A 26915-nucleotide genomic window follows, 5' to 3' on the forward strand; every position below is an offset into this window, starting at 1 on the left:
AAGAAGGACTCTGTTTTGAATGGGGTGTAAAACTAATGTCCTGGCCTTCTAGAATTAAAGAAACTGTAAGCAGTGGTATTTGAAGTATGCATAATCTTTCTGCTGTTCCTCCTGAATTATTGTCTATGCAATTGTAGTTAATCAAAATTCCTTCATTGATTTCACCTGGACTCTGGTATCAGGACTTGCATTCAGCTCTGAAGAAGTTCCATATCTGGAAGCCTATCAAAAGCATGAGAATTCATTCCTGCAGAGGAAAACAGTAGAGCTAGATATAGTTTTTCCTCTAGATTTGTTGCTCTTTTTAGAGTTCCTGATAAATAAAATAGAGAGCTTTCTGTTTTTGAATGCAGAGCTCCTGCTATCTGCCTCTTTTATTTCTCCCAGCATGGTGACTGAGCTTGAGTGGGATGGAAATAGGAGCCCTGCAGGAGACCAAGTGAGCCAGAGCAAAAGAGTGAGTAGCCATTATTCTGTACAGCTCATTCTGATATGCTATTGTTGTTGTTGTTTTTAATAAAACTCATAACTCTGTTCTTTTATAAGGCTCATGGAGCTATGATTTGGTGCTGACTGCTGTTCTGCCTGGCTTTATGCAAATGACTAAACCTTAAGGATCTTGTAAGAAATGTAACTGCCTAACATTAGTCAAAAAGAGTGAAAAAACTATTCATTATAGTACCTAGAAGAAACATTTGTAAAAATGCCAAATCCTAGTAACTGTATTCAAATGAGCATTCCTTAGAGAGTGAACAGGAAAACTTTCTGCCTAAAAAGACTAGGCCATGTCCTACAGTTATATATAATCAAATGTTGTCTTAATCTTTGGTGGTCCTTGTCTTGGCAGGGAGCTAGTATAAACCTGAGCAAAGTGGTAAAGGCTTCTGGGCTCTTTTTTTCTGCTAATGACTTACTTTGTGCCTTTGTTGCCAAAATGTGCATTATAATACTCATCATGCAGGTGGAATTTGAGGATTAATACTTGTGAAGCACTGATATCCTTTCACGTGAAAGTTGTAAAAATGTGAATTGTTAGAATTTTTCAACAGCCTCTCTAATTCCATCAAGCATGCTTTTTTGAATGTAGGTCTTGGGTTTCTCACAAGAATATTTAAGAATAGACTGTACTACTTTAGTTAAGCCAGAGCAATTTGTGTTATGCCACCTTGGTTTTAGTAGTTATTCTGGATCCACATTAGTGTAATTGAGGCTAGAGTCTTTCCTTTTCCTTAAAATCAGACAGCAAGTTGCTATCTGAGCTGAAGACACATTTTTTATAAAAACACTTACACAGAACCAGCTGCCTAACAATAATAAAAGCAGAAAACATGCTGCAGTAAAAAACTTCTGGTAAGATTGTTGCTTAGATGACAGGTCCAGGTTACTTTTCTGGAAATCAAGAAATGTAAGTTGAGAAATGCATGTTTTGTGGCTATATTTGTTTGATATAGTGTTTTCTCTGTGAGTTACTACCTAACACAATTTAAAATGATTTATCTTGGAACATGATATTAATTTAACAAGAAGATATATCAGAAGATTATAATTTTAGTCACAGAACTTTAAAAGGGATCATCGATAGGAGATAATTAGAGAGGCCAAAACTAAGCTAAGTTTAATTGGATCAAAAATATTTTGCCTTCACTAACAATACTTCATTGTGATACAGATTTAAGGAACAGTCTTCAATATGTACACATTTTAGTCCAAAAAAGTGTGTTGAAGGTTTTAATCCTATTTTTTATCAAAAATGTTTTAGTCGTTGTTGTGTTAAATATTTGATCCAGGCTTAGCAATACAAAGGGCTTTTCATTTATCTCATTCAAGCTATGTTGCTTCAAAAAGGAGAATGGTGAAAGTTTTTTCTTAATTACCATATTTACTTGATTAAAAAATGAGGTTTTCCCCCCATTTAACGTGGGAGGAAAGCCCTTCTTCTTACAATCAAGCACAAGGGCAGGCAGCTAGGAGCAGAGGGCAGGCAGTGGGTGTGACTCTGGTCCCAGCCCAGGTTTGGAGCTAGGGCTGGGGCTGGAGCTGGAGCCAGAGCCAGAGCTGCTACCTTCCCTCCATAATCCCTGCACACCCAGTCACTTCTCCCCCGCAGCTCCCAATCATCCCCCCACCTCCCCACCTCCACTTCCCCAGCAGTGCCAGCTCTCTATAGCTGTGGGGTCAGGGTGGAACAGCAGTGCCTGCTACACACCACTGCTAATGGACTGGGCTGGAGCCATGCTCCATGCCCCAAGTTTCAGCGGAGATGGAGCCTGTCAGCATAGAGTGAAAGTGGGGAGTGTGGGGGAGAGACTTCAGGGGTGGGAGAGATGGAAGGAAGTGGGGTGGGGACCTGAGGCTGCAAGGGGCAGAAGTGACTTGGAGAGGGGAGGAGGGGGCAACAGGCAAAGGGGGAATCAGGGTAACCTGAGGCTATGGAGAGGCAGGCACAGTGGGGGGGGCGGGGGGCAGGCAGCAGGGAGTAAGATGCCTGCCTCTCTCACTGACAGCCCTACCACTTCCACACTGCCTGCCCCATTACTCCTCCCCTGCCTGCTCTGCTCCTTGTCTCCTACTGCCTCCCCAGCTATCTGTCCCCTACTGCCTGTCCCATTACCATCTTCCTCATCACCTGCAGTAGTGTGTGGAGAGTGGGGGGTGAATTTAAGATGATCTTTCAATAATTAGATTCCATCCATGGAAAATTATAATACATTTATAATTTTTCTGTGTGTGGAATGTGATTATTGGTGGGTCATCTTGCATTCAGGGTTGTCTTGTATTTGAGTTAAAAAGAGGTTATCCTGTGGTTTTTGTACATCAGAAAATCCTAAAATGTTAGTTTGAATTAATTTTTTTAAAGTACTCATTAATTTAAAAAAGAACTGGCAACTGAATTTGCGTGTCTGGTTGCATGGATTTTTCATAGATCTTGAGTTGAGAGTGACATGACATAATGGAGAAGAGCAAAAATAATCCTAACATTTAAGAAGGGTAAGAAGTGATTTGGTCAACTACAGGTGCATTGGTTGTCTTTAGTCCTAAGCCAGGTTGCAGAATACATTTTGACAAAGAATGATTAGACATGGGAGTAGATGGAAAATAGGATAAGATGGTACAGGGGTTTACCAAAGGCAGATTGTGCTAAACTAACTAACCTGATAGCTTTCTTTGATAAGAGAACTGATTTTTCTAGGCAAAGGAAGCACAATAGGAAGCATGATAGATACCACCTATCTGAATTTTACTAAAACAAGTGATATGGTACTTCACTCTCATGCCCCAGTGAGCCCCTCCAGCATCTACATGTATGCTGCTGCAAAGTTTTTTACTTAATAGTGCTTAAATAGTGCTTAAATTTTACAAGTACAGTCCTGCTGCAGAGTAGATTAATTTACTCCAGCCTAAAAGGGGTGTACATGTAGGTGCCGGGCATGTCTACACATTCATTAATGCACCATAATTACAGTACATTAAGTTTAGTACATGTAATTACGGGTAATACCTTAATGCACCATAATCAGGGCTACTGTGCATTAGGTCCAGCACATGTTTTTTTCAGTTATGCTAATGCACATTAGCACAGGTTTTGCCCGCCACACTAATGCACAGTAGAATTAGTCTACTGTGCTCGAACCATCTCGTGTAGATGCATCTGCTGAGACATTTACTGTACAATTAATTAGTCAATTGTGCAGTAAATGTCTTATGTAGACATGCCCAAAGAGTACTTGCCTATTACATTACTGTCACAACATCTACCTCTTGAGTACATCAGGGCATTATCACAAAGTTAGAGAAAGTTTCTCAGATAATATGATCTGCAGCCATGTAGCAAGTCCTATGGCAGGTAGCCTTTTACTTTAAAGGCTCAGCCAAGGAATCAGATTCAAAAGGCCTTAACTTCTACTGACTTAGGTTTGTTGAACATTATTCCTTAATTCTGTAGTGTAAATTACTGTTTGAATCTGCAAGATGATATAAATATTTTTTTCAAAAAACCCCAAACCACATTATTTGCTGCTGCAGTTTCTAACTTCTCAGGTATGATTATTAGGAATTGTGACCGGACATGAAGTGATCAATGATATCTGAGACAATCATTTATGTTTGTTTATTTAAATGACTTCTGAATTTGTTTAGCTGTGGAATGTCTTTGACTACAAAATATTGTCCTATTATGTACTTACTGGATATTAAAAAAGCAGCTGTGTTCTACCCATTTCTAATTAGAAATGACACTTGGAAAGAACATTATCACTTGTAATGTACATGCTTTCTCCCATGATATGCCAGGGTTGACTCCTTCATAAAGGATTGTCTAGATGGACTTTTTTCAAAGCTGTTTAAGATGCGGTGTGCATTTTCCCTTTGGTTTTTGTAATCAAATTTTAATAAATCCCGAAGTGTGCAGTGAATGGTAACTTTGCATTCCAGTTTCTTTAGAGGTTAAAAAATAATCATTCACTTTGTCATGGGAGGGAGTTAATCAGCGAGATGCTTTTCCTAACTACAGGAGGAATAAAATGTTCAGAAAAATCTTCGCTTCGAAGCCTGTTCAATATGGAAAAAGCTCAGGAATGGAAGCTGAAGGGTTGAGTGTCTAACCTTGTGCTCCAGGACTACAGCTGAGAAGCAGGAAGTACTGTGTCATAATTCCAGTTCCCATGCTGACTCGGTCTCTAGCCTTATACAAGTTATTTAACCTCTCTGTGACTCCTGTTACCCCTTTGTTTTAAATGGTCAAGTTAAACAAGACACATTAGGACTAATTGTGCTCAATGGGAAATGAAAATATTTAACTACCACCTCTCAGGGATGTTGTGAGGATTAATTAGTTACAGTTTGCAAAAAGCTTTGAAGATTAAAAGAACTAAGCATTATTATTAGAAGAGATTAACACAGCTCCTGCTGGTTGTACAAGGGGGAAAGCGCAATCTTAGTTCACAAGGTGGGAGTGCTTCATGGAACCATGAGAGGCTTCCCAGCCTCCAGTTCTGGGTTTCGCAGTGGGAACAGGCAGGTTGCTTCCTCACGGTCCATGGACAGAGGGCCCCAGTCACTGCTTATGCCTGTTGTACCTTTTGGCCATCAGACACAAAGCAGCCTAAGCATATTTAAAAATTAAATCCGGTTTTATCCCAGCTAATCCTACCCATAATTGTATTCAGTTGTCACTTAACATTAAAGTGTAATATTAAAAGGTAGATTGTTCTTAAGACTCAATTCGAGACATGTGCACGGACACGCACACAAACTGAAGAAACCCACTGATGTAAATGTTAGAGGAAAGGTGAATACTGTTGGTCTTATTTCTTTGAATTAAGACATTTAGGACCAAGCCTGCTGTGAACCCATCTTTCTAGTCCCAGAGGAAAAGTGGGTGGGTAGAGCTGAATAGTAGGGCCTTCGGTTGACTTTCCTCCCATGACATGTGGCTGAATTGACAAACCTGAGTTGTTTTACTATTTGTGTCACTATCCCATTCACTGTTAAGAATTTTAGCAGCAGTGTTAGTACACAGAATATATAACAAACAGCCTTGTTCCCTGAAGAATGTACCTTCCACACACAAGAATGTGCAAGGCATGACAGCTGAAGAAAAAGAAAGTGGACTGAAATCATTGATTAGATCATTGTGGGAGAGAGAAAACTGAACATGGTTTTTAAGAATATTTGAATGGAGGAGAAAGCAATAAGAGGGAGGCTAGATACAGACTGTAACCTCCCATGTCTCTCCACGGGACATCATGTGTGTAGCTTCCGCTCAAGCCTTGCTGTGACTTTTTCGGAACGGATGGGCAGGTTGATGAGCGACCTGGGAGCGGTGCAACAGGATCCTTGCCTGCCACATCTTTAATGATTGGTTGCATTTTAATCGGGAGGACTATGTTCTAGTCCTGCTTCCCCTGCTGCTTCTCCTTGGTCACTCCCTCCACACCTCTCTTGTGGGCCTCTGCCTCCCCTACACCCCACCTACTGTCAACCATGATGGAACCATTCGTCATCGGAGATGGTATTCTGGTTTTTCGCAGTGCTTGAGCCCACCTGTCTGACAGCCATGGATAAGCTATGCTGTCTTTTCTCGCGAGCATCTCCAGCGGCCCTCTCTTGTCATCTACATAGAGTCTGTGCTTGACACTGCTCTGTTTGCCGGTGCCCTGCCTCTCTTCTGAATTTGGATTCATTGGTCCATCAGCTGTGACTAACCTTTGGCATCACTGGGCCTCACCAAGGGCCAATCTCCATCAGAGGTCACAGCTGTCCACCCTGGCTCTGTAGATGGTGCCTCCAGTCCTGGCTGCCAGTGAAGTCCCAGGACGAGCCCTTCCTGGGGTGCCCACCAGAGCTCCTACCCCAGACTGCTTGTGGGCTCCCGCCCTTTCTGCTCTGCTGGAGACCCTACTTCCGGTCCCCCCAGTTGGTGTTTCATAGATTTCATAGACATTAGGGCTGGAAGGGACCTCGGAAGATCATCGAGTCCAGCCCCCTGCCCAAAGGGCAGGAGGTCAGCTGGGGTCATAGGATTTGTTCCGCCAAGACTTTTGGCCCCAGTCCAGGAATCCGGCCAGCCAATCAGCCCCGGCACACCTCTATCTAGTGCGTCCAAGACGACTCAGGAGCCATTCCCAGCTCCCTCTGGCCTGTCCGCTTTTTTTCCCCTTGATCTGTATCTGCAGCGGGCAGAGCTACCACAGTTTCACTTTTGCCGGCTCTGCTTTGCCATGTGGCATCCCACTGCCTCTTGGCTCCCTGAGGTAAGTCCTTTTCACACAGACATTCAAAAATCCCAAGATAGATTGAAACTAATTTAAACAGGTTTCTCTAATTGGACTAGGTTAGTTCGGGAGAGAACAGAACACAAGTTCACCCTTTGGTGGGAGTATACGCAAGGTGCATGCAGTGAGCAAACACGTTGTGGGTGCTCCTGCACATGTCCCAGCAGGCTGCTGGAGAATGCCAAGTGGAGCCAGCAATGAGTCACCCCTGATTGTCCAGTTCACCCCCTTGTCTCAGCCCTGTCTTCTGCCCACCAGCTGTGCCCAGCAGGCAATGTTGGGGGTGGGGAGTGGAGCGGCCCCTCTGACCTGTGCTGACATGGGCTGTGCTACCTGTCAGTGGCAGCCAGATTGGGGGTGTGGGTTGCAGGGGCCTGCAGGATGCTAGCAGACACCAACCTAACTTGATTCAGCAGGGGATATGGTACAGAAATTTGATAGACCAGTCTAACCTAAATCAAGTAAATCTGATACTACATCCATCCAGGTCTTAGACCAGGTTCCACCATTTTTAAACTAGTCTATGTGCCCTGAACTTCTGTTCTGTTCTAGGTGTAGATCAGTTTCCAATCACTTATGCCAGTCTATGTATAATGTCTGTACCTGGCTGGAATGAAAAGAAAAATTTTGGAATCCAGGAAAGAAGAGTGGAATGAAATGGGAACCAGTGTATAGGCAGTTGTGATTCTCCAGATGGCTTTGAAAGTGAGGATGAATTGTTTGCACTTTCTCCAGGAAGATCAAATGAAAACATCTGTTGGAATGGGGTTAAGGGTGTTATTGTCATGGCAATGGAAAGGAATAACTTTTGTCTAAGACTGCATGTGATGATTTAATAATATAAAGAAAACAGAAGGATGATTAAAATAAGGAAGACAGAGGGATTTAGTTGGTTTAATATAAAACAAAATTTGATGTTGATGTAGCCACTATTTTTATCAATAATCTTACTGTAATTTTATAAAATCCTAGAGAAGTGAAGTTAACAATTTTGTACAGGCTTCTGACAGAAAAGCAATGGGTTTATAAATAATAATTGTCTTTAAATACAAATATGTTTGTAAGGGGAGAGGGAATATTTTCCCTCTTAGAAGTTTTGGTAATACAGAACCTTTCACTTTCCAAGTCCTTCATTTGATTAAAATAAGCCCTCATATTTTCTGACTGAAAAATATTTAACCTTGGATATCTGATCATGGCTTGTGTGAATTGACTCAGTCATCTTAATTCTGTTCTCACTGTATAAGTATCTATTGCAAGCTGTCAAATGCAAGCCATGCTATGACCATGAACAGGTACACATTTCTAGTGGTAAAAATTTCTGAGAAATTTCCACTGCTAGAAATGTCTTTGGGAGCAGCATAGGCATTCAGTCTGAAGTTCCCCTATCCCCTTTTTCTTTCCCCTTCCCCAGAACAGGGTCATCCCCATCTTCTGGGGAGGGCATGGGGAACAGTGGCTCTTCCGCTCCCCTTGTTTAAAGACATCTAGGTCTGGAGAAGGGGCAGGGAGTCTTGCCCTGCTGCTGCACTCCCCTCCCATGATTGTGTGTGGGAAGGGAGCGAAGAAGCAGGGCAAGGCCTTCAATCCATTCCTCAGACCAAGCATTCCTTGCAGGCTTTTAAAATACCACGTGTCACTCAGCTGAATTATATGTTATAGCCATGTTGGTCTAAGAATTATAGACAAACAAAACTCTTGGGTTAGAGGTCATATCTTTTATTAGACCAAATAAATAGTAGCAAAAAAATTATTTCTTTTGCAAGCATTTGTCTATAATTCTTAGATCAACACAGCTACAACATATATCCCTGAAATACGGAAGGTATCATATTTTAGCCATTTGGAAATATAAACTTCATTACCAGCCAAGAAGCCTCTCCATCCCCTGTGCAAAATAAAGTTCCTTTTTCACCTGGGAGGCCTTTTACAATCTTTGGATTCTCCTCAGCCCGAAGAAGGGTGCTTGGACCCGAAAGCTAGCAAAGAAATAACTTTTTTTGCTACTATTTAGTTGGTCTAATATAAAAGATATTGCCTGTAACCCAAGAGTTTTGTTTGTCTATTCAACTGACTGGTACACATAGCATTTACAGCCTGCAGGACCAGGAAACTTGGGGTAGGAAGCTTCTCCAAGCCTGCTTCCCACCCCCACTGCTCCGATACCGAGCTAGGTGGCAGAGTCAAAGATTTCAAACTCAGTGGGCCCATGAACTGACCTCAAGGAGGCTCCCCTAAAATCTGTTTCCTGGCCGTGCTGCTTTGAAATTGCTGCTCCTTCTGCCTAATTGGGTGGCTGGGGCAGTAAGAGGAAGCAGGTGGAGCTGGACCCAGGTTTGGGGTGAGCCTCCCTGAGCCCAGTTCCGATCTCTACCATCACTGCTCAACTTGCAGTCCCTAGCTGTGGGGAAAGGGCTGTTTCCCTCTTGGACTGGCTTGGGAAGGGAGGGGACCAGTGGAACAAAACCACTAGGCTACTCCTTGAACTGGGCAGTCCTTGGTCTAAAGAAGAGGCAGGGAGTATCACCACAGTGCTTCCCCCTCTTCCCCCCCAATTCCTTTCCCAATCCAGATGAAACTAGGGAGATCTTCCAGGTGTCCCAGAGGGGGCATGTTTCCCCTTAGATAAATTTAATGAACGCTTGTACACTCAAGTTTCTATCAGGAGAGTGGTGATTCTACTGGTAGAATTATGATGCTTGTACAAGGCCAATATTGTTGGCTGTGCAAGCAAAAGTGACAGAAATTTGACTACAGAACAGGGCTGTGCAAAATTTCACCAGCTGTTTTGTTTCAATGCTGTTTTGACTTGTTTCGAGCTTGAAACAGCAAAATTTAAATGAAATGAAGGGCTTTGAAACAGCCTCAAAACGAAACGAAGGCAGTCAAAATGTTTTGAAAATTTTGAAATGTTTCAAATTTCAAAGCTGAAGCTGGGCTTTCCTGCAGGGAAACAGAAAGTAAGGAGAGGGAGGGGGGAAAGAGAGGAAGGATGGCTATAATATTGACTATGACAGTTTGGCTGCTGGTGCTACTGCGCTGCTTACTAAGTAATTACCTGTTGTCATTTAAAGTGGTGGACCAGCAGAGTCTGTAGGGGAGGAGGAGGCCTCATTGGAGCACAGTACCATGTCGTGTAGAGGCCCCAGTGCCAGTGAGGGCATGCCTTAACACACATAGCACACACGTCACAAGTTTTCCTTGTCAGCAGCTTGAGGTGCAGTTTCCCATAAAAACTTGCACCTATCTCCTTGAAACCTGGCAGGCTTCATAGCCTCAGCTGGGGCTACCATACTTGTAGTTTTCACCCTGCTGTGCCTTAACACACACACATGGCATGAGTTTTGCTTGTCAGCAGCTTGAAGCAAAGTTTTTCAGAAGCCCCTGCACCTATATCCTTGAAAATTAGCAAAAATCAGGGCCTCAGAGGGGGCTACCAACCCTGCTTTTTTAATCCAAATTTGCCAAAAATTGACAAAGTTATAGGCAGTTTCATGCTTTGCTTTCTCATTATAGCCTATGGGCGAAACATCAAACCAGAATTGAAACAGCGACACAGTTTCGACAAAACAAAATGGAACAGTGCTTCAGAATGAAATGAAACTCAAAATGAAACACTGTCCCATCGAAACAGTGAAATGAAAGTCAAAACAAAAAGGTGCTGTTTCACACGGCCCTACTACAGACAGGGAGAGTGGATTTACCAGGTTATCAGAGTAACGTGAGTGAGTGTGAATTCCTTTTCGGTGTACCTGTGGCACCCCCAGTTGGTGCTGCATCTCCCTGCTCCCTGGGCCAGGCACCTGACTCTCCTTCCATGACTTGATTGAACTGTAATTGAAAGGAGGGGTTCAGGGGTGTTCCTGCCCTGACTTGGAGATGGTAATATTCACTGGATCAATGCAGCTGATCCTGGGACTCCGCTTCCCCTATACCCCAGTCCACTTGCCAACTGTGAGGGCTGTCATGTCACTGCTCCAACTCCCGGCTCCAGTCTCTTATGGCCTCCCATCAGGCCTCAGCCCCGTCGGCCTCAGTATGAAGTACAGGCTTGTAGTTGCAGCCTGCCACTTGCCCCTAATCCTTGGCCCTGCTTCATCCCTGCGCTGGGCCTGTATCTACAGTACCCTCTGCAGGTTTGAGGATGGCTGTGCCAATCCACGGCCGTAGGGGCAGTGACCAACCCCAAACCCCTTCCTGGGGAGCTCAGCATTGGGGAGTCCAATCTGGCTCCCTTGCACTTCACCCACTCGCCCCTGGTGGGACAGCGTTGTAGGGGAATCTACTCTGCTGGGTTGCACCCTGGCAAGCTCTGCATCTTGCCTCCTAGCTCCCCCACTGCACCCGACTTCTGCCAGGGCTTTTAAGTCTCCTGCGGCAGCAGTCACAGCTGATGTCATCAGCTGGCCGCCACTCAGTCTGATTGACAGCCGTTTGAAAAGCCAGTGCAGTGCCAGCTAGAGCAGCTTCAGCCCTGTCTCCATCTCCTTCCCGCATAAGTTTCCTGCGACACCAGGGTCCTTGGGCCTTCCTTTGGGAGTGTTGGGTTCTGTTGTGGGGGTTCCAACCCCTGAGAGCAGCCCCAGCCACCATAGTACCTTTTAAAAGATGTGCAACCTTCAGGAAGATGAACTTAATGCAAGGAGTGCATGTTGTAATTCAGGAGTGGGCAAAATGTGGCCCGGGGGCCAGGTACGGCCCACCAGGCCATTCTATCTGACCTGTGGGGCCCCTAAAAAAATTTAGAAAATTAATATTTATCTGCCCTGGGCTGCCTGTCATGTGCCCCTCGATGGCTTGCCAAAACTCAGTAAGCGGCCCTCTGCCCACAATAATTGCCCACCCCTGTTGTAACTTATAGGTCAGACCATTCATCAACATATTGTAAGGTTTGTTTGTTTTTTAAAAGCTATTAAAAGCCAGGAAATCCACAACTGAGTGACAAATGAAAATAGATCGTATCTCTCTTCTTATGAAAAATATATTTAGGATGCATGAAAATGAATTAATCGTTGGAATAGAATTTTGTGGTTGTCCAGGGACTCTAGTAATCATAATTTGTAGGGGTCTACTAAATTCAAAGAGGCAGCCGAATGATTTCATAGGCAGATCCCAGGGTCAGTCTCCATTTTCACAGCCTGAGGGGGCAGCTGCCCCCATGCCTCTGATTGGTTGAGGGGCCACAGCAATCCTTCCCCTCAACACAGATTGCCACATGGTCCAAAACTACATCTTAATTACCCTGATTAAGTTGGGGGAAGTCATTAATCCACACTTAACATGTGTATTAATGTCTTCCCCCAGCTCAATCAGGATAACTAAGCCATGTTTTTTGGCCACACCCAAGCAGCAGCCTCTGCGATTTTGACAGACTCCCTGCAAAAGAAAAAAAAAAACAACTTACCAGGAAAAAGAGAGTCTTGGAGTATAGGGGCAGGGGGAGAGGGAAGCAGAAGGGGAAAAGGGACAGAAAGGATGTCAGGAAGGGGACAGGGAGGATGTGCTGTGAGGCAGGGCTGTTCATAGCAGGAGGCATGGAGGCTGCAGGTAGCTACTGCCTGAAGCCTTTGCACCTCCTGCTGCAAGCAGCCCTGCTCCCCTCTCTCCACCCCCACCCCTCCATGCACCAAGACTCTCTGCATGCCAATAAGTGGAAGGTTTTTTTGCATTTGTTTGGGGTTTTTTGCAGGGAGACTACAAAATTGGGGAGCTTGCTGTTTTTCACGGAGCCTGCCATTTTTCGCAGTGCCTGCCTGAAATTGCAGTTTCTGCGAAAATCGCTCAAACACAAATTCAGTAGGTCCCTAATGATTTGATTACATTCAGTATGAGCAAAAAGTGGACTCTCCCAACCATTAAAATATCTATAGCTTTCTTTCAGTGGCTCAAAAGGGCTTATTTCCCAAATCAAAACTACAATGCTAAAAGAGAAATGAATTGAGATAAAAAGTTTAGACAGTGAAGAAATTAGTTAAAATTGGGATGTGTTCAACAGATAGCTAAAGTTCTATCAGGAATTAGGAATACACACACACACACACACACACACACACACACAAGAAGTAGGAGGAAATGGAGACTTATGTATTTAAATGATGAAGGTAGAAAATTGTACTAGCATTATGCGGTATCAATAAAACATACCTCAAACAGATTGAAAACTGACAAGATTTCCAGAAGTGATTGGGGAATTTGACTTGTATAGGGTGTACTATTAGGTTAATTTTGCAGCAGTTGACATTAGTCCTCATGCTATGTAACCTGTTTGTTAGTGATCTGGAAGCACACAAAATCACTGCTGGTGAAACCTGCAAATGATACAACTAGAGGCATGATAAATAATGATGAGAGGGCATACAAAGCTATCTAGATCACTTGGTAATTGAGCTCATTTTAGCAAAATATATATTCATTTACACAGGTAAATGAATATATACATATAGAAACAAACATATATATATACATATAGAAACAAAGCATACAGACCATACAGAGAGAAAGTGCAACTGAAAGTGAAAACACTCACAGATTTCATGTTCCCTTTGAGAAGTAACTTGCAAGGAGCTGTTAGTGCTGTGAAGTCATGTAAATACTATACTAAAAATAAAAGGGAAAAAAAATTGTCTACACCAGTGCTATCCAAAAAAGTGCTAATGCGATGCTTTGGGCATAAACAAGCGAGTAATGAGTAGAAATAGGGAGATGATTTGACTTACGTTAAGTGTATTGGTGAGTCCACTGTTGAAATGTTACTTCCATTTTTGATATACAAATTTTAAATAGAACATTGAAAAATTGCAGAGGGCCCCAAAAAAGAGCCACAAATTATTTTATGGCTGGAGAAAATGTCTTAGAATAACAGTCTTACAGGGCTCCAAAAAGGAGATAGAGCAGTACCACGAATGAAATATTGAAGTACCTTCATAGGCAGAAAGTGCCACATTCTAAAGGACTTTTTAATCTTTCAGAAAAGAACACAGAACAACAAGCCATCACTGGAAGCAAAAGGCAGACAAATTCAATTTGGAAATTAGCCTCAGTTTTAACTGTGAGAGTGCTTAACCACTGGAGAAGCAAAGGGAGAAGTTATCTCTTGATGTCTTCAAATCAAGACTGAACAATGTTCTTGAAGTATGCTTTAGCCAAACATAAAAGTGTGCTTTACACAGGGACAATATGGTAACATTGTAATGTCTTCTGATACACAAGAGGTCAGGCTAAATAATATAGTTAGCTCTTATGGCCTTAACATCTGAGCTAGGGGGAGAAGAATAACTTTTAATATAAAAAATGGAAAGCATGGAAAAACGAAGCAAGGGATCTGGGTTATTTGAAATCCATTCCTGTAGCAGAGTGCTGAAACAAATCTGCTGTCATCTTTCCTTGGCAGACATCCATGTCTTCTAATTCAAGTGCTTTATTCCTAATGATTACACAAGCATAAGCCTCACTATAGTCTTGCTTCGCCCATTTGAAGAACTTTAGTCTGCTCTCTTCCCCATTTAGCAAGTATACCTTATTAAGAAGAATCATCCCTTGATTCCTATTTTAAGCTGCATTATGTAAGATGCTATACAGGGTTGTGGAATACTGCAGTAACTATTGAGAGAGAGTTTGGTAACTCCTATGTAGACTCATGGTGGTGTGTTAATAAACGATAGAGATTATATTGTGCTTTGCTGATGACGCAGTAATTGCACATGGAAGAAGGAAGCAGAAAGGGGTTTTTTGTGGGGTTGAAGAGAGTTTAGACTAGATGGAACTGCTTGAGGTGAATGGAAAAACCACGTTGTCTTTCAGTTTGAAAGGCTATCATTAATTTTAGTTAGCCACATAAAACTTTAAGGGATTTAAAGTCAGTTGTAATGGGAATACAACTGTCCAACTCTTTCCCCACCTATAGGCAAAATTAGATGAAAATGCGTAGAGATAGCTGAGATATGATAGAGAGCTTAGGTCAAATTTAAAGCCTGATAAAACAGAGTAAAGTGAACTGAAACGTCATATTGGTAGCCATTTTTTTTAAGCACTACAGTCTGCAGTGAGTGAATTCTTCTTTTGCCTATGTTCATATGTTAACAGCCCAGTTTTTCCACTCTGTCCATTGCTTTGGTTTGACTAGTCTATCTGTGCTTCTCTGCTTGCTTCAGTTCTAGCTTCAGTTTTAATTGTCAGGGATTTTGAGACAGCCCTGGATCTTTGGTAGTCCTGTGTCCTATGGCTTGTTTTTAGCTTTCATAGATTCATACAAGTTAGGGGCTGGAAGGTCCAGCCCCCCCGCTCTAAGGCAGGAAAGACTGCTGAGGTCAGATGACTCCAATGAGGTGTGCGTACAGTCATCTTTTGAAGATCCTGGGAAGGTGATTATACCACCTCTGGGGGGAGTCTGTTCCAGACTCCAGACACACAAACTGTAAAGAAGTTTTCTCTTATGTCTAATCTGAAGTGACCTTCTATCAGTTTATGACCGTTATTCCTAGTCTTCACCTGGGGTGCCTTGGTGACCAGATGTTCTCCTAGTCCCTGATGTTCACCCCTTATATACCTAAAGGCTGCCACCAGTTTCCTCCATGGCTTATGTTCATTTTGTGATCGGTCATGATCTCCAGATCTCTTTCAGTTGTGGTGCTGGCTAGTGTAGCACCACTGAGCCTGTAAATATGTTGTGGATTATTTCTCTGCAGATGAAGCACTTTATATTTCTTATTGTTAAACATCATCAGGTTTAGATCTTCCTACTTTAGAAGCCTGTCCAGGTCAGCCTTTATCCTCAGCCTGTCTTCCAGCATGATGGTACTCCCCCATAACTTAGTGTCACCCACAAACTTTGCCAGTACACCTTCCACACCCATATCCAAATTGTTGATGAAAATGTTGAAAAGCACTGGTCTGAGTACTGAGCCTTGAGGTATACCACTGGTCACCATGTGCCATGTCAACTTGGTTCTGTTTATTAACACTCTCTGGGTCTGACCTCAGAGCCAGTTTCCCAGCCACTGGACCATTAAGTGTTGAGCTTGCAATTTATCAAGTTAACCACGAGGACATTGTGGAAGACCAAGTCAAAGGCCTCTTTGAAATCCAAGTATATGATATCATCTTTACAAATGTCTAGCCCCTCTAAGACACAGAGTCCATGTGCTACTTAGCTGGTTTGTTATTTAAGTGCAGCTTAACACTGTGCCAGATGAGAGCCCGCTGGAGAAATGCTTTGCTTCCATTCCCCCATCTGTGCATTGCTCTTCACTTTTAAATTTTCCATCTGCAGCAACTTACTTCCTCAGATAGAAAGAACTGATTCATGTGTCACTGAGGAAGTTGTGATTCATCAGTCACATTTGTCCACTTTGTGCTGTTTGAGTGCCACCCTAGACAGTGCACACACCCTCAGCACTAAAAAACATTTGTGAGGATAAGTAAGTAATAGTAACACATTTATGGAACTGGCTTGGAGCAATCTGTTATCTCCTTCTCCCTTTAAGCATTTCGTGAAGCACCTTGAAGCTTTTTGATATCTTTATAGGAGATGCATCAAATAGCTGCAAGGTGCATTTTGTAAGGCACATTTCTGTTAGCTTTAAAATATTTGGAAAATACCAGCTGAAAGGAGCTAGCTTTAAAGAAGAATTTTGACAAAAGTGGTCAAACCTTTTAATAAGCTTAAACAGATTGAGCTCTTTCCCTCTCTCACTGAAAGCCTTTTCCTCCAAGTAGCAAATCACCTTCTGGCTTTTTTCTGCACTCACTCTCCAATGATAACCTGAGATCTGACTTTGTGCCTTGATCTGTATAAAGAAAAGCAATTCATCTTGTCTCCCTGGAGCTTTAAGTATAGACCCTTTCACTTTCTGGATTCAATCCAGCCCTTCTCTGGAATGAATGAGCGATCCTTAGCATTTGCTAGAGCTGCTCAGTGGTCTGTGAAATAACTTACTGGCCTCAACCCCATAGGTCTCCATGTCTTAAATACCATCACTACTTACAACCTTGCCAACTGTGTAAGTAAAAAGGTCAGAAGTTAAATGTTTTTAGAGTCTGGACTACCTATTGTTGTATACCAAGAGCTGGTAGTTACAGAGTGTGAAAGCAGATAATTCTCAGAATGGTATGTAGGAAGCTAGAGCTGCCAGCTCCCCATGCCAAATTTGATATTTTTAGAAAAAGAAAAAAATGGATTTTGATACTCAGGTAAAAAATGATGGGCCATTCGTGAACATCACAATCCAATTATTTTTTTTAAATTACTTCTCAAAGAAACCTTCACAGAAACTTGTTAATCTCAGCTGACAATGAAATACAGAGAGACCACAAATGTTGGTCTTCATGTTAGATTGTAAAGCTTTTGCAATGCCATACTGTGTGTGAAAGTAATTTCATTAATCCATTCAGTAGATGATTCTATTATATACAGCTGTTATATCTGTACCTAATTTGGTAGACTGTGAAGTCAAGTAGTAAATTGGTAAAATAATATTGTTTAAATTAAAAAAAAAAGAAAAAGAAAACTTAGTTTCAGTGGCTGGAAAGAAATCAACTTAGTGTGTACAACAGACTATAGCTTTTCTTGTAAGCTACCTCATTTTTCTAACGTGAGAAGTTGATTGTATTTTGCTTTTATGGAAACTTGACAGAAAAAAAAAAGTGAATTTTGTTACTTATAGTGCGTTGCTGGCAGGAAGCAAAATCTCAAAATGTGGCAAAAAATCAGGAATTGAAATACTGGTAACTGTGGCGTGCGTAGTTTATGTGACTTATTTCCTGTGTACTGTATCCTCAGTCCCCAGGTTGCTACTGCAGTCAGCCATTGAGACTCTGGGTCAAGTGCACATTTTGACAGGAAAGAATGGAAACATGCACTTTATAATGGACATTTGACTTTTGTTCTTGTTCTTTTGGTGTCTTCAATTAAAATGAAATATATTGTATGAGAAAGTTCACTGGTGGCACCTAATAAGTTCTTGCTTTTTCAAGGAAGTCTGAGTTAGATTCCATAGGACTCTGTAGCCCAAATAATACTCTGTTTAATTTGAAACTATCATACTGCGTATGCCCAAGAGAGATGGGAGAAAACTCAGTTTTTATAGACAGCCTTAATTCCGACACTTCTTAATTTCAGGTCCCTGATTTGCAGTCTTAATATGGTTGTATTGTCAGTTTCTTTTAATATAATAGACATACAGAGTATGGCTAATGCCACTCTGGAAGACAGAAGGGAATGGCAAATACATTGAGGAAAAAAAAATACTGAAAAGAACTATAATGTTTCTAAGGCTTCAGTAGGTTTTTAATTGACATTTTTGTTGTCTTTCTTGGTAGTTCCTTTTATGTATAGAGGTCCTGGTTTCTGTAGACAGGTGCTAGGATGTGAAATAGAAGCATAGTCTCATTCTCCAAGTAACACATGAGTGTAAACAATACTGTTATGGAACATATGGAAAAGCAAAATTCCAACATTTCTTTTTTAATCAGCCTAAGACAATGATGGCCAACCTGTTGGCTTTGCAGACTGAATGAGTGGTATAGGGTGGGTCCACAGGCCGGATTGGTCCCTGATTAGTCCTTTGCCATCCCACACTGCCCCAGTCGACCCCGATCCACCCAGTGCCTCTCTGATCAACCACACACCACCATAATCAGCCTTGTGCCACCCTGTCAGCCCTGTACCACACCTGTTGGCCAAATGGGCCCCACATGTCCAATCTAGCATGCAGAGCCATGTTCTTTGCCTCATGGGGCTCCCCATGAGTCAAAAAACTTGGCAGCAAGGGAGTGGCAGTTAGGTGCTGTTGTTTCCCTGCCCTCAAATTTTCAGATAGTGGGAAGTCCTGTGGGCCAGACAGCATGGCTTAATGGGCTGGATCTGGCCCACAACCTGGGGGTTGGGCATACCTGGCATAAGGTGGCTATTTTCTGTGCTGTTAAGATGAATAAGAGATTTTATAAAGTTGAATGAAGTCTTGCCTCAGTGCATGTGACTTTTCCCCATGAAATCAGTGTTCCCCATTGGGAACATTATAACAATGCAAACGTTTGCCAGAGGCCATTTAAAAGAAGCTATAGAATCTAGTTTCCATTAGTGAGGAACAATCTGGGAATGGCAGCCATGGTTTTTGCTTCACTGTGTGCATATATAGTAGTGTCACAATGGGCGGGTAAGCTGGGCACAAGCTCAGGTGGGAGTGTAGCTAGGGAGAGTGTCTTGTTCTCCCTAACCCCGTCCACCCCGAACCTTCCCTGCAGCAACTGTGGCAGATGCAGTGCTCACTGTGAGGTGGGTGGGGAAGGCAGAGCTGCAGCCTTGGGGTTGGTGTTGGCTGGAGGTTCATTTTCAGAGTAAGCTACTGCTGTGGTGGGAGGTGTTGATTAATCCTCTGGCCACTAAATTTTGACTGATACATAATTCAGCTGCCAGCTTAACCCCCAGAATTTGCTCTAATGCTTCTCAACAGCATACTATAAAAAGGAATGTGGTTTCTTGTCATTATTTCTATGACTCAGTCCTTCAGTTCCAAGCCCAGTTTCCTTTTTTTGCTAATTAGTTTGCCCTCTTACTTTGTTCTTCATCCAGTGGCCTGGTTAACAGGATCAAATTAGAATTCATTTGTTTGGTTTTCCTTGTTTTCAAAATTAGGATGGGAATTTTATATCTCTTTCACCATTGCTCCCCTGAAAGTAAAGAATGTTACATCTTGTATAAGTGTAATTTGGAGAAAATAACAGACTCTTCTGCCGTGCCTGACAACTTGCTCTGTCCCTTCAAATTGGCTATTTTGCTTCTATGCACATCTGTCTTATTTTTCCTTCTGTTTTTGGATAAGCTCATTGTGATCATTGTCTACAACGATTAAAATGGGGATTGCCCAGTAACCTTCAGAATAATCTTCCACTGAATTTAACAAATGGAACAAGAAGGAAAACAGTTTTACTCTGGGCATTTACATTATGCAAATCTTCAAAGCTGTGACTGGGACAATAGACTAATAAAGTTAAGTGCTTACAAATACTTGTTAAGGAAGGAGAACGTCAATTCTTAACCTACAAGAAAAGCATATGTTGTATTTACTGCAGCTAAAAAAATTTCGGCTGAAAATTAGAAGGCAAAAAAGATTAAGAATATAGTGAAATCAAGTCTAGGAAACTTCTATAATCACTTTCCCAGAATGAATTCTGAAATAGATTTGATTCCCAACCACAGGGAAGATGAATAATCCCCTCTTGCCACATATGGGACTGAACTAAATAACTCAGAAGAAGACAAAATCCTCTCTTTACCTGCTCTAGTGAAAAGGTTAGCTTAGCAGTAGAGCTGTAATTTGATTCCAATCAAGTAGGCATTACACAAACACTTAAGAGACCATTCTCTTTCTGAATAGATTAAAACACATAGGCTACATCCACACATGCAGGCATGTGCACTTGCAGCAGCTTAAATAGCAGCAGTACAAATTTGTGCCTCAGCACATGTGCCTGAACATGCAGTTTGCTGTGGGGCAAATTGTGCAACTTCCTCCTGGATCTGCATCTAGGTGGAGCTGGAAGCTGGGACTGCCCAGGAGAGCAGCTCAGGGCTACACGCCCTCAGGAGCTTCTGAGAGCTGGCCAGTTGATATGTGGGTATACTAGCCCCCTCTGCCAGCTGGACTGCTGCAGCAGCCCTGACTTAAGAGTGGCCCCTGAACCTTCTGCCCACTGGGATCTGCAGTCTACCCACTGCTGCGGTCTGACCACTCTGGGTCAGGGCTGCTGCAGCAGTCCAGCTGGCAGAGGGGGCTACTGTACCCACATATCAATTGGCCAGGCCTCAGAAGCTCCTGAGGTCAAGTAGCCCTGAGCTACTCACCAGGGTAGCTTTTTATACTGCAATGGGGGCTGCTGCCTGGCTCTGACCTGCTGCTACCTGTGACACCAACCGTCCCCTTGGACCTGCATCCCCATGACCTTGCCAGACCTGAGTGGGGATCACATGGCCACCTGGGCTGTGGTATAGACACTGCAGCAGAGACATCTGCACCTCTGGGCCAGTCGCCAGTGGGCCGTGGCTGCACAGTTGGCCTTTGTGAGGCACTGCTGCCAAGTGTGCCCCTGTCCTGCCATCAGGGCAGTTGTCACTTGGAAGATGTGCTCATTCTGGTGGCACGCTTTGAACTGTCGAAGTGTGTTCTTCTGGCCCCAAAGGGCCAGGAGGTCAGCCACCCCATCTGCCCTCCAGCTGGGTCCCCGGTGCCAGTGCTGGGCAGGCTTCTATGCCTGGGTCCCGCCACTTGCCTCACTAGCAGGAATCCTGGTGTTCCTTGTTTAAAAATTGCAAATTCTCTGATAAAAAATCTGTGTTCTTCCATGATGAAAATGAACCACCACTATATAGAGAGAGAAAGAGAGAGAGATCAATCAAGCAATGTTTTATTGATATATTTACAGTTTTAAAGCAATTTGGAAGCCTACCAGTGCTTCTGTCATCAGAATGGTGTTTGCTTTTGGTTTATTTATCATAGAAAAATCACAGCTCCCCTTGCCCCCTTTGCTAACCAGGATGTGGGGACAGCTGAACCTGCAGCCACAGCTCCTGCCAGCAAGTCCCATCCTGTCTGGTGGCTGGGCATACAGGTGAGATGTGGGGGGATGTGGGTTTGCGGGAGGAGGGTGGGATGGTGTGGGGGGGGTGGATGTAGGGTTCTTGAGTAGGTGTGTGGAGGGGCTCATGGGTAGATGTGTGGTGGGTGTGGGGTTTGTGGGTGTGGAGCTTGAGGGGGGATGCAACACATCTGCCCTCCCTACCTCCTCTACAGTGCAGAGCCCCTGGCATTGGCAGCAGCAGCCAGCCGAGCCATCAGGGCACTCATGGCCCACTGAGGGCAAAGCCCTGTGGCAGTGTGGCAGTGCCTGAGACCCAGGGGCTGCACACAGTGAATGGAGCTGGCTTCACCTGCTGGCATGTGCCTCCTTACAAGACTGGGTCAACTCCTGCGACCATCCAGGGTTCCCAGTACTGCATGCAATAGCTATGTGCCATCGGTCTGGACACGTGGAAACCCAGCCCGGCCCAATGGTGAGTAGATCATACATGCAGTGTGGGGCAGGGCCATCCCTAAAGTACAGCAAATCAGGGTGACCACCCAGGGTTCCATGCTTTGGGGGATCCTGCACTTCAACATCTGAGGGCTGCAGCAGAGGTTCTGTCTGGTACCCATCCCATAGCACAGCCTGGCCCTCCGAGGCTGCCGGACACTGGGCACCATGGCTCAACTCAGCTCAGGGCCCCCTGCTGCAAGGGCATCTCTGACCCAGCCCAGCCTGCCCAGCACAGCCCTCACCTCAGCTGCAGATGGCCCCCCAGGGCATTCTGCTCTGCAGCTCATGTCACTCAGCTCTCTTAAGGGGGCCCTGCACCTCCCTAGGGTCAGACCTGCTGCCGGGAGCCCCAGGTGGTGGCAGGAACCGAACTGGTCTTGTCCAAAGACGCACACCAGTGGGCTGGGCTGGCTCTAGTTGCCATGTGCACTCCCCGGGTTTCAGGTGGTGCCACACCACCATGGGGCTCTGGCTGCAGTGGGCCATGAGTGCCCCAACAGTCTGACTGGCTGCTGCTCCCAGTGCCAGGGTCTGTGTGCCACAGGAGAGTGTGTGGTGGGGGGGGAGGTGCAGGTGTATGGTGCCCCCCCCACAAACTCCACACCTACAACCCCCCTGAGAAACCTCACAGTCCCCCCCACTCCCACAGCCCCTCTATCCCCATATCCCTGATTACCAGAGACAGAGTCTGGGTCCAAGCCACTGCTGCCAGCGTTGCCCCACTTCTGTTTCTTCCAGCACGCTGAGGCAGTATGCTAGAGCAGCAGGGGCAGGCATAGAGATGCTCTGGCCAGGTGCTAGAGTATCTCCTTGGAGGACCTAGGCTGGTTGCCTCTAGGCATGCATCAGGAGCATGCCCTGCACCACTTTTTTCCAGGGTGTTTTCTTTTAAAACTGGGATTTTCCAGTATCAAATTTAGAGTCCATGCTACAAATATGCAGCACAAGGAACAGCTTCCGACCCTACTTCTATGATTCTATGATATGATTTTCATTCATGGCATGCCTTCTGTAGCATCTCTAACTGCTTTGAGATGCTGCAACAAACATGTGCTTGCATAGTCTCCATCTTGCAGTCAGATCCATGTTCTTCTCCCATTTTAGCTGCCATCAAAACTTAATGTTAACCTACATTTATTCCATAAGCTGAACTGTGACCCATATAACAGCAAACAGTGCCCATATAACGAACTTCCAGTTTCTTACTCATTTTGGGGTATTTCAAGGTTATTGAGGATTTTGATGGTGGGGGGGTGAACTATGATTAAAATAGTTCTAGGCTTCGCACACAAGAGGGGAAATGGAACTTAATAGAATATATCTAGATAATATCACTGCCCCTGTTAACTTTAATATTATATCTTTCACAGTGGGGAAATATACCAAATCCAAGTGTTCTTCTTTTTCATTATAAAGACTCTACAGTTTCTCTCAATTTTCTATAAGCCTTTGCTGGAAGCACATGCTCTTGGGATAGTAAATAGCTTTTTGAAAGCAAATGCCTATCAAAATTATTAAGAAAGATGTCATTTAGTCTGCCTTTCTCAGACAAGTGATTGATAAATATTTTCAGCTTCACTCCCCACTGCATAGCTGAATGAGCTGACCTGCACTTTGCTGCTCTATGTTAAGTGTTGCTGCAGTTTTGAATCTGACGAAGTGCTTGTATTCAGGCTACTTAATAGGTGTTTTAAACTGAGTGCCTTACAGAGGGCAGCGCTTGACCATTTATTTTCATTTGCAACATTTCAGAATGAACCAACTTCTGCTCTCATTCATCATGTGACAAGTAAAAAAAAAAAAAAGGACTTCTTTCTGACACTGACTAATGTACTTTAGAATAAGCAAAGTAATATCAACCCCAAAAGTACTTTCCCCCTTTCACTTCAATAGAGGTCCTCCACTTACAGGATTCCTTGTCTCACTCCTATTTTAAATTTAAAGGAACCAAACACAGTTCTGCATTTGACTGGGGAAAAGAAGATATAGAGATTCTTATGAAGTTGTGGGAAAAGGGTTGCAGGGCAAGTTGTGGTGGGCCAGTAGGGGGTGCTCTTTTGTTGAGCCACCCACCTCACTGCATCCAACCACCTTCCAGGCTCCGAGTGCCTCCCTGGGGGCGCCTCAAGTCCAGCCGACCCTCTTCCTGGAGCACACCCACTAGCCTGGGGGTTCCACTGCCACCACCCAGGGCTGGGCTTGATTCTGTCTCTGCGCACCCTGGGAAACACAAGCCTAGTAGCCCTCGAGGGTACTTGATTCACTTCAAGAACTAGGGATGCTTCCCTCAGTCAGAAGCACAAGTAGCGGTCTCCCTTAGTCAGCCGAACCAAGGGGACCCCCAGGAGTAATTTAGACCCACTCCCAATAAGTCTCCCACACTAGGTACAAAGGAGAACGTTATTGGTTACAAAGGGTAGGGTTAGAATAGGGTACAGGGTAGAGCAATATCAGAGAAAACCCATAGAGCAAACTCCCCTTGCTGGGTAGCCTTTGATCACACATCTGAGTTACTGCAAGCTATATATCTCATTAGATCTCAGGTAGCTTACTCATGAGTATCATCCAGAGGCAGGTGGAGATTCCCTCTGGAGGCAGGCAGTTCCTTGATCATGAGTTTTGAGAGAGAGAGCAAGTTTCAGAAGGTACAGCTCTTCTCCCTCTCTAAGTCTTCCTCATGGCTGCTGCCTCCTCCTCCTGGGCAGTCCTTAACTTATATAGCCCTTGTGACCTCATTTACCTGGTCCAATGGAGGCCAGTACCTGTTGGCTGTCAGCCAACCAATTTGAAATGCATCACTAGTTGCTGGGCAGACTGGCAGTTCCTAGCTCCTCAGGGAGCAAGCCTCTCACCCAGGTATGTGATACTAATCACATAGGCAGAGGGAGAGGGTTTCCCCCCTCCATCAGGAATGTATCCAGCTCAGGTTACCTAAAGAGATAGGGTAAGGTGTGTATCCTCTGCTGGGCCCATCCTAACCAAATTGTCACAGAGCAGAGTTTTTGGGTTGCAACAGAGGTGGCCTTCTGCCACACAAGTCAGACAGATACTTGCATAGAAGTTAAGCAAAAACCCTTTAGAGCACTATTTCATACACTTCACTGTTCTTGCTGCTACTGATCTGGCCAGGTTGGGCTCTCTAGGGTAAGCTCTGGAGGCAAAATAAAAATGCCTATATTTGTGAAGGCAGCAGGGATTGGAAGCACACTGCTAGGACATAACATCTCAGGTGTACAAATCCTGGAAGTGGGTGTTTGGATGAGAACTGAAGGGTGAACCTAACAGGCTTTCTCTCTTGCCTTCTGCTGCATGGGGTTTGGGCCAGAAGCAGTATAGAGGCCTAGCTAAGTGATGATTTAATACCAGAATAGTAGTAGCATACTGCAATTTAAAAACTGGTCATTTAAAAAAGTTGCTCACTTTTTTTTCCTACTGTATTGTATCATTCTGTGAAGGGATTCTCTACTGATACATCAGCAGCTACCCTTTTACAAGCCTCCTCCATTTAATGAACAGGTTCTACTACATGCAAAGACTAATATTAAAGGCACAATTCTTATTTTCAATTTTAGAGCCTTTTTGGAAGGAAATATAACTTGTCATAAACATTAGATCCAGCTGAAATGCAGTATTCAGGGTCTCAGCTGTAGAACTATTATTTTAATTAACTTTCAAATTTTCCACTCATTCTGAAAGGTACAGCAGGAGTCTGCAAACATTAATTTTGAACAGCGTGGGCCAAATCCTGAAGACCTAATGTTCTTTTACTCTCAGTGACAATAATAAGCGTTTGCCTGTGTAATGACTGTATGTTTGACCTTTAAATTCAGCAGTACTTAAACCCAGTGAAGACAGTCAAGGATGTGAAATTCAACAAATGTAAAGTCTTGGGACAGAATGATTTCATCCACAAATACAGACTGGGGAATGATTGGCTAGGCTCCAGGACTACAGAGAAAGACCCTAGGGGATTATAGCCAGCCATTCACTGAATATGACCCAACAGTGTACTCTGGCTGCAGAAAAGCAAAGCAAAGCCAGCAGCATACTGGATTGTATTAATAGGAGTGCCTCTTGCAAATTAAGGAAAATGGTAATTGTGCTCTATTCAACACTGATGAGGCCTCACCTGGAGTAGTGTCCAATTTTGGGCCCCACACTTAAAGAAACATATGGGCAGTTTGAAAAGAGTCCAGCACAGGTCAACAAAATGATTAGAGGCTTGGAAAACATGACATATGAGGAAAGGCTAAAAGAACTAAGGTTATTTATGCTGGAGAATAGAAGACTGAGGGGGGATTGGATAATAGTTTTGAAATATATGGAGGGTGATTCCAGGTAAGTTGGAGATGTGCTTTTCTCTGTGGCCATAGGGGAAAGGACTAGGAGCAAAAGCCTCAAACTGCACCAGAGGAAATTTAGGTTGGAGATTAGGAGGAACTTTCTGACCGTGAGGTTGGTGAAGCATTGGGCAGACTACCTAGAGAAACTGTGGAATCTCCATCCTTGGAAGTTTTCAAGGGCAGGTTAGACACTTGACTAAAATATTTGAATCAGGGATAATCCTGCTTCAAGCAGGGGGCTAGTCTAGATGTCTTTCTGAAGTCCTTTCTATCCCTACTTTTCTATGATTTTTTTGTAGAAGGCTACAAAAGGCATCCATCTAGTTGAATTCCTGCATAAAGGCCTGTAGAACTTTCCCCCCAAGCTGCAGTCAAGTATGTATTCCAGAACAAGACTTATTCTCATCTAAAGGACTTCAAGCAATGGTGAGTCCCTCGTTTTGTCTCATTTAGTCTGCCTTGCAGCTTCTTCCACTGGATTTTGTTGCGTTTTCATTTCCTAAATTAAAAAGCTGCTTACTAGCAAATCCATTTTTCAGATGTAAGTACCTTTAAATGGTGATCAACTCACCTGTCCATCTCTTCTTTGAAGAGGAGCTTTATTAAGCTTCATATCACATGGCACATGGATCATTTCCGTGACTTACTTTTGCTTCTTTCCTATATTTCCACTATCTTCTTGGAGAGTGGACACCTAAACAAAGTTCACCATTCTAGTAGCAGTCTTTCC

At 43.7% G+C, this 26915-nt stretch overlaps 1 long non-coding RNA gene across 1 annotated transcript; it reads left to right on the plus strand.

Moving 5' to 3' along the window:
• Positions 1 to 156: 156 nt before the first annotated feature.
• On the plus strand, positions 157 to 26915 carry LOC109280361 (uncharacterized). Its single transcript, XR_002086654.2, has 3 exons — positions 157 to 457; positions 21266 to 21377; positions 26485 to 26915. It is a non-coding gene; the product is annotated as an uncharacterized LOC109280361 (long non-coding RNA).

The sequence above is a fragment of the Alligator mississippiensis genome, chromosome 1, assembly GCF_030867095.1.
Source record: "Alligator mississippiensis isolate rAllMis1 chromosome 1, rAllMis1, whole genome shotgun sequence".
Taxonomy (NCBI): Eukaryota; Metazoa; Chordata; order Crocodylia; family Alligatoridae; genus Alligator; species Alligator mississippiensis.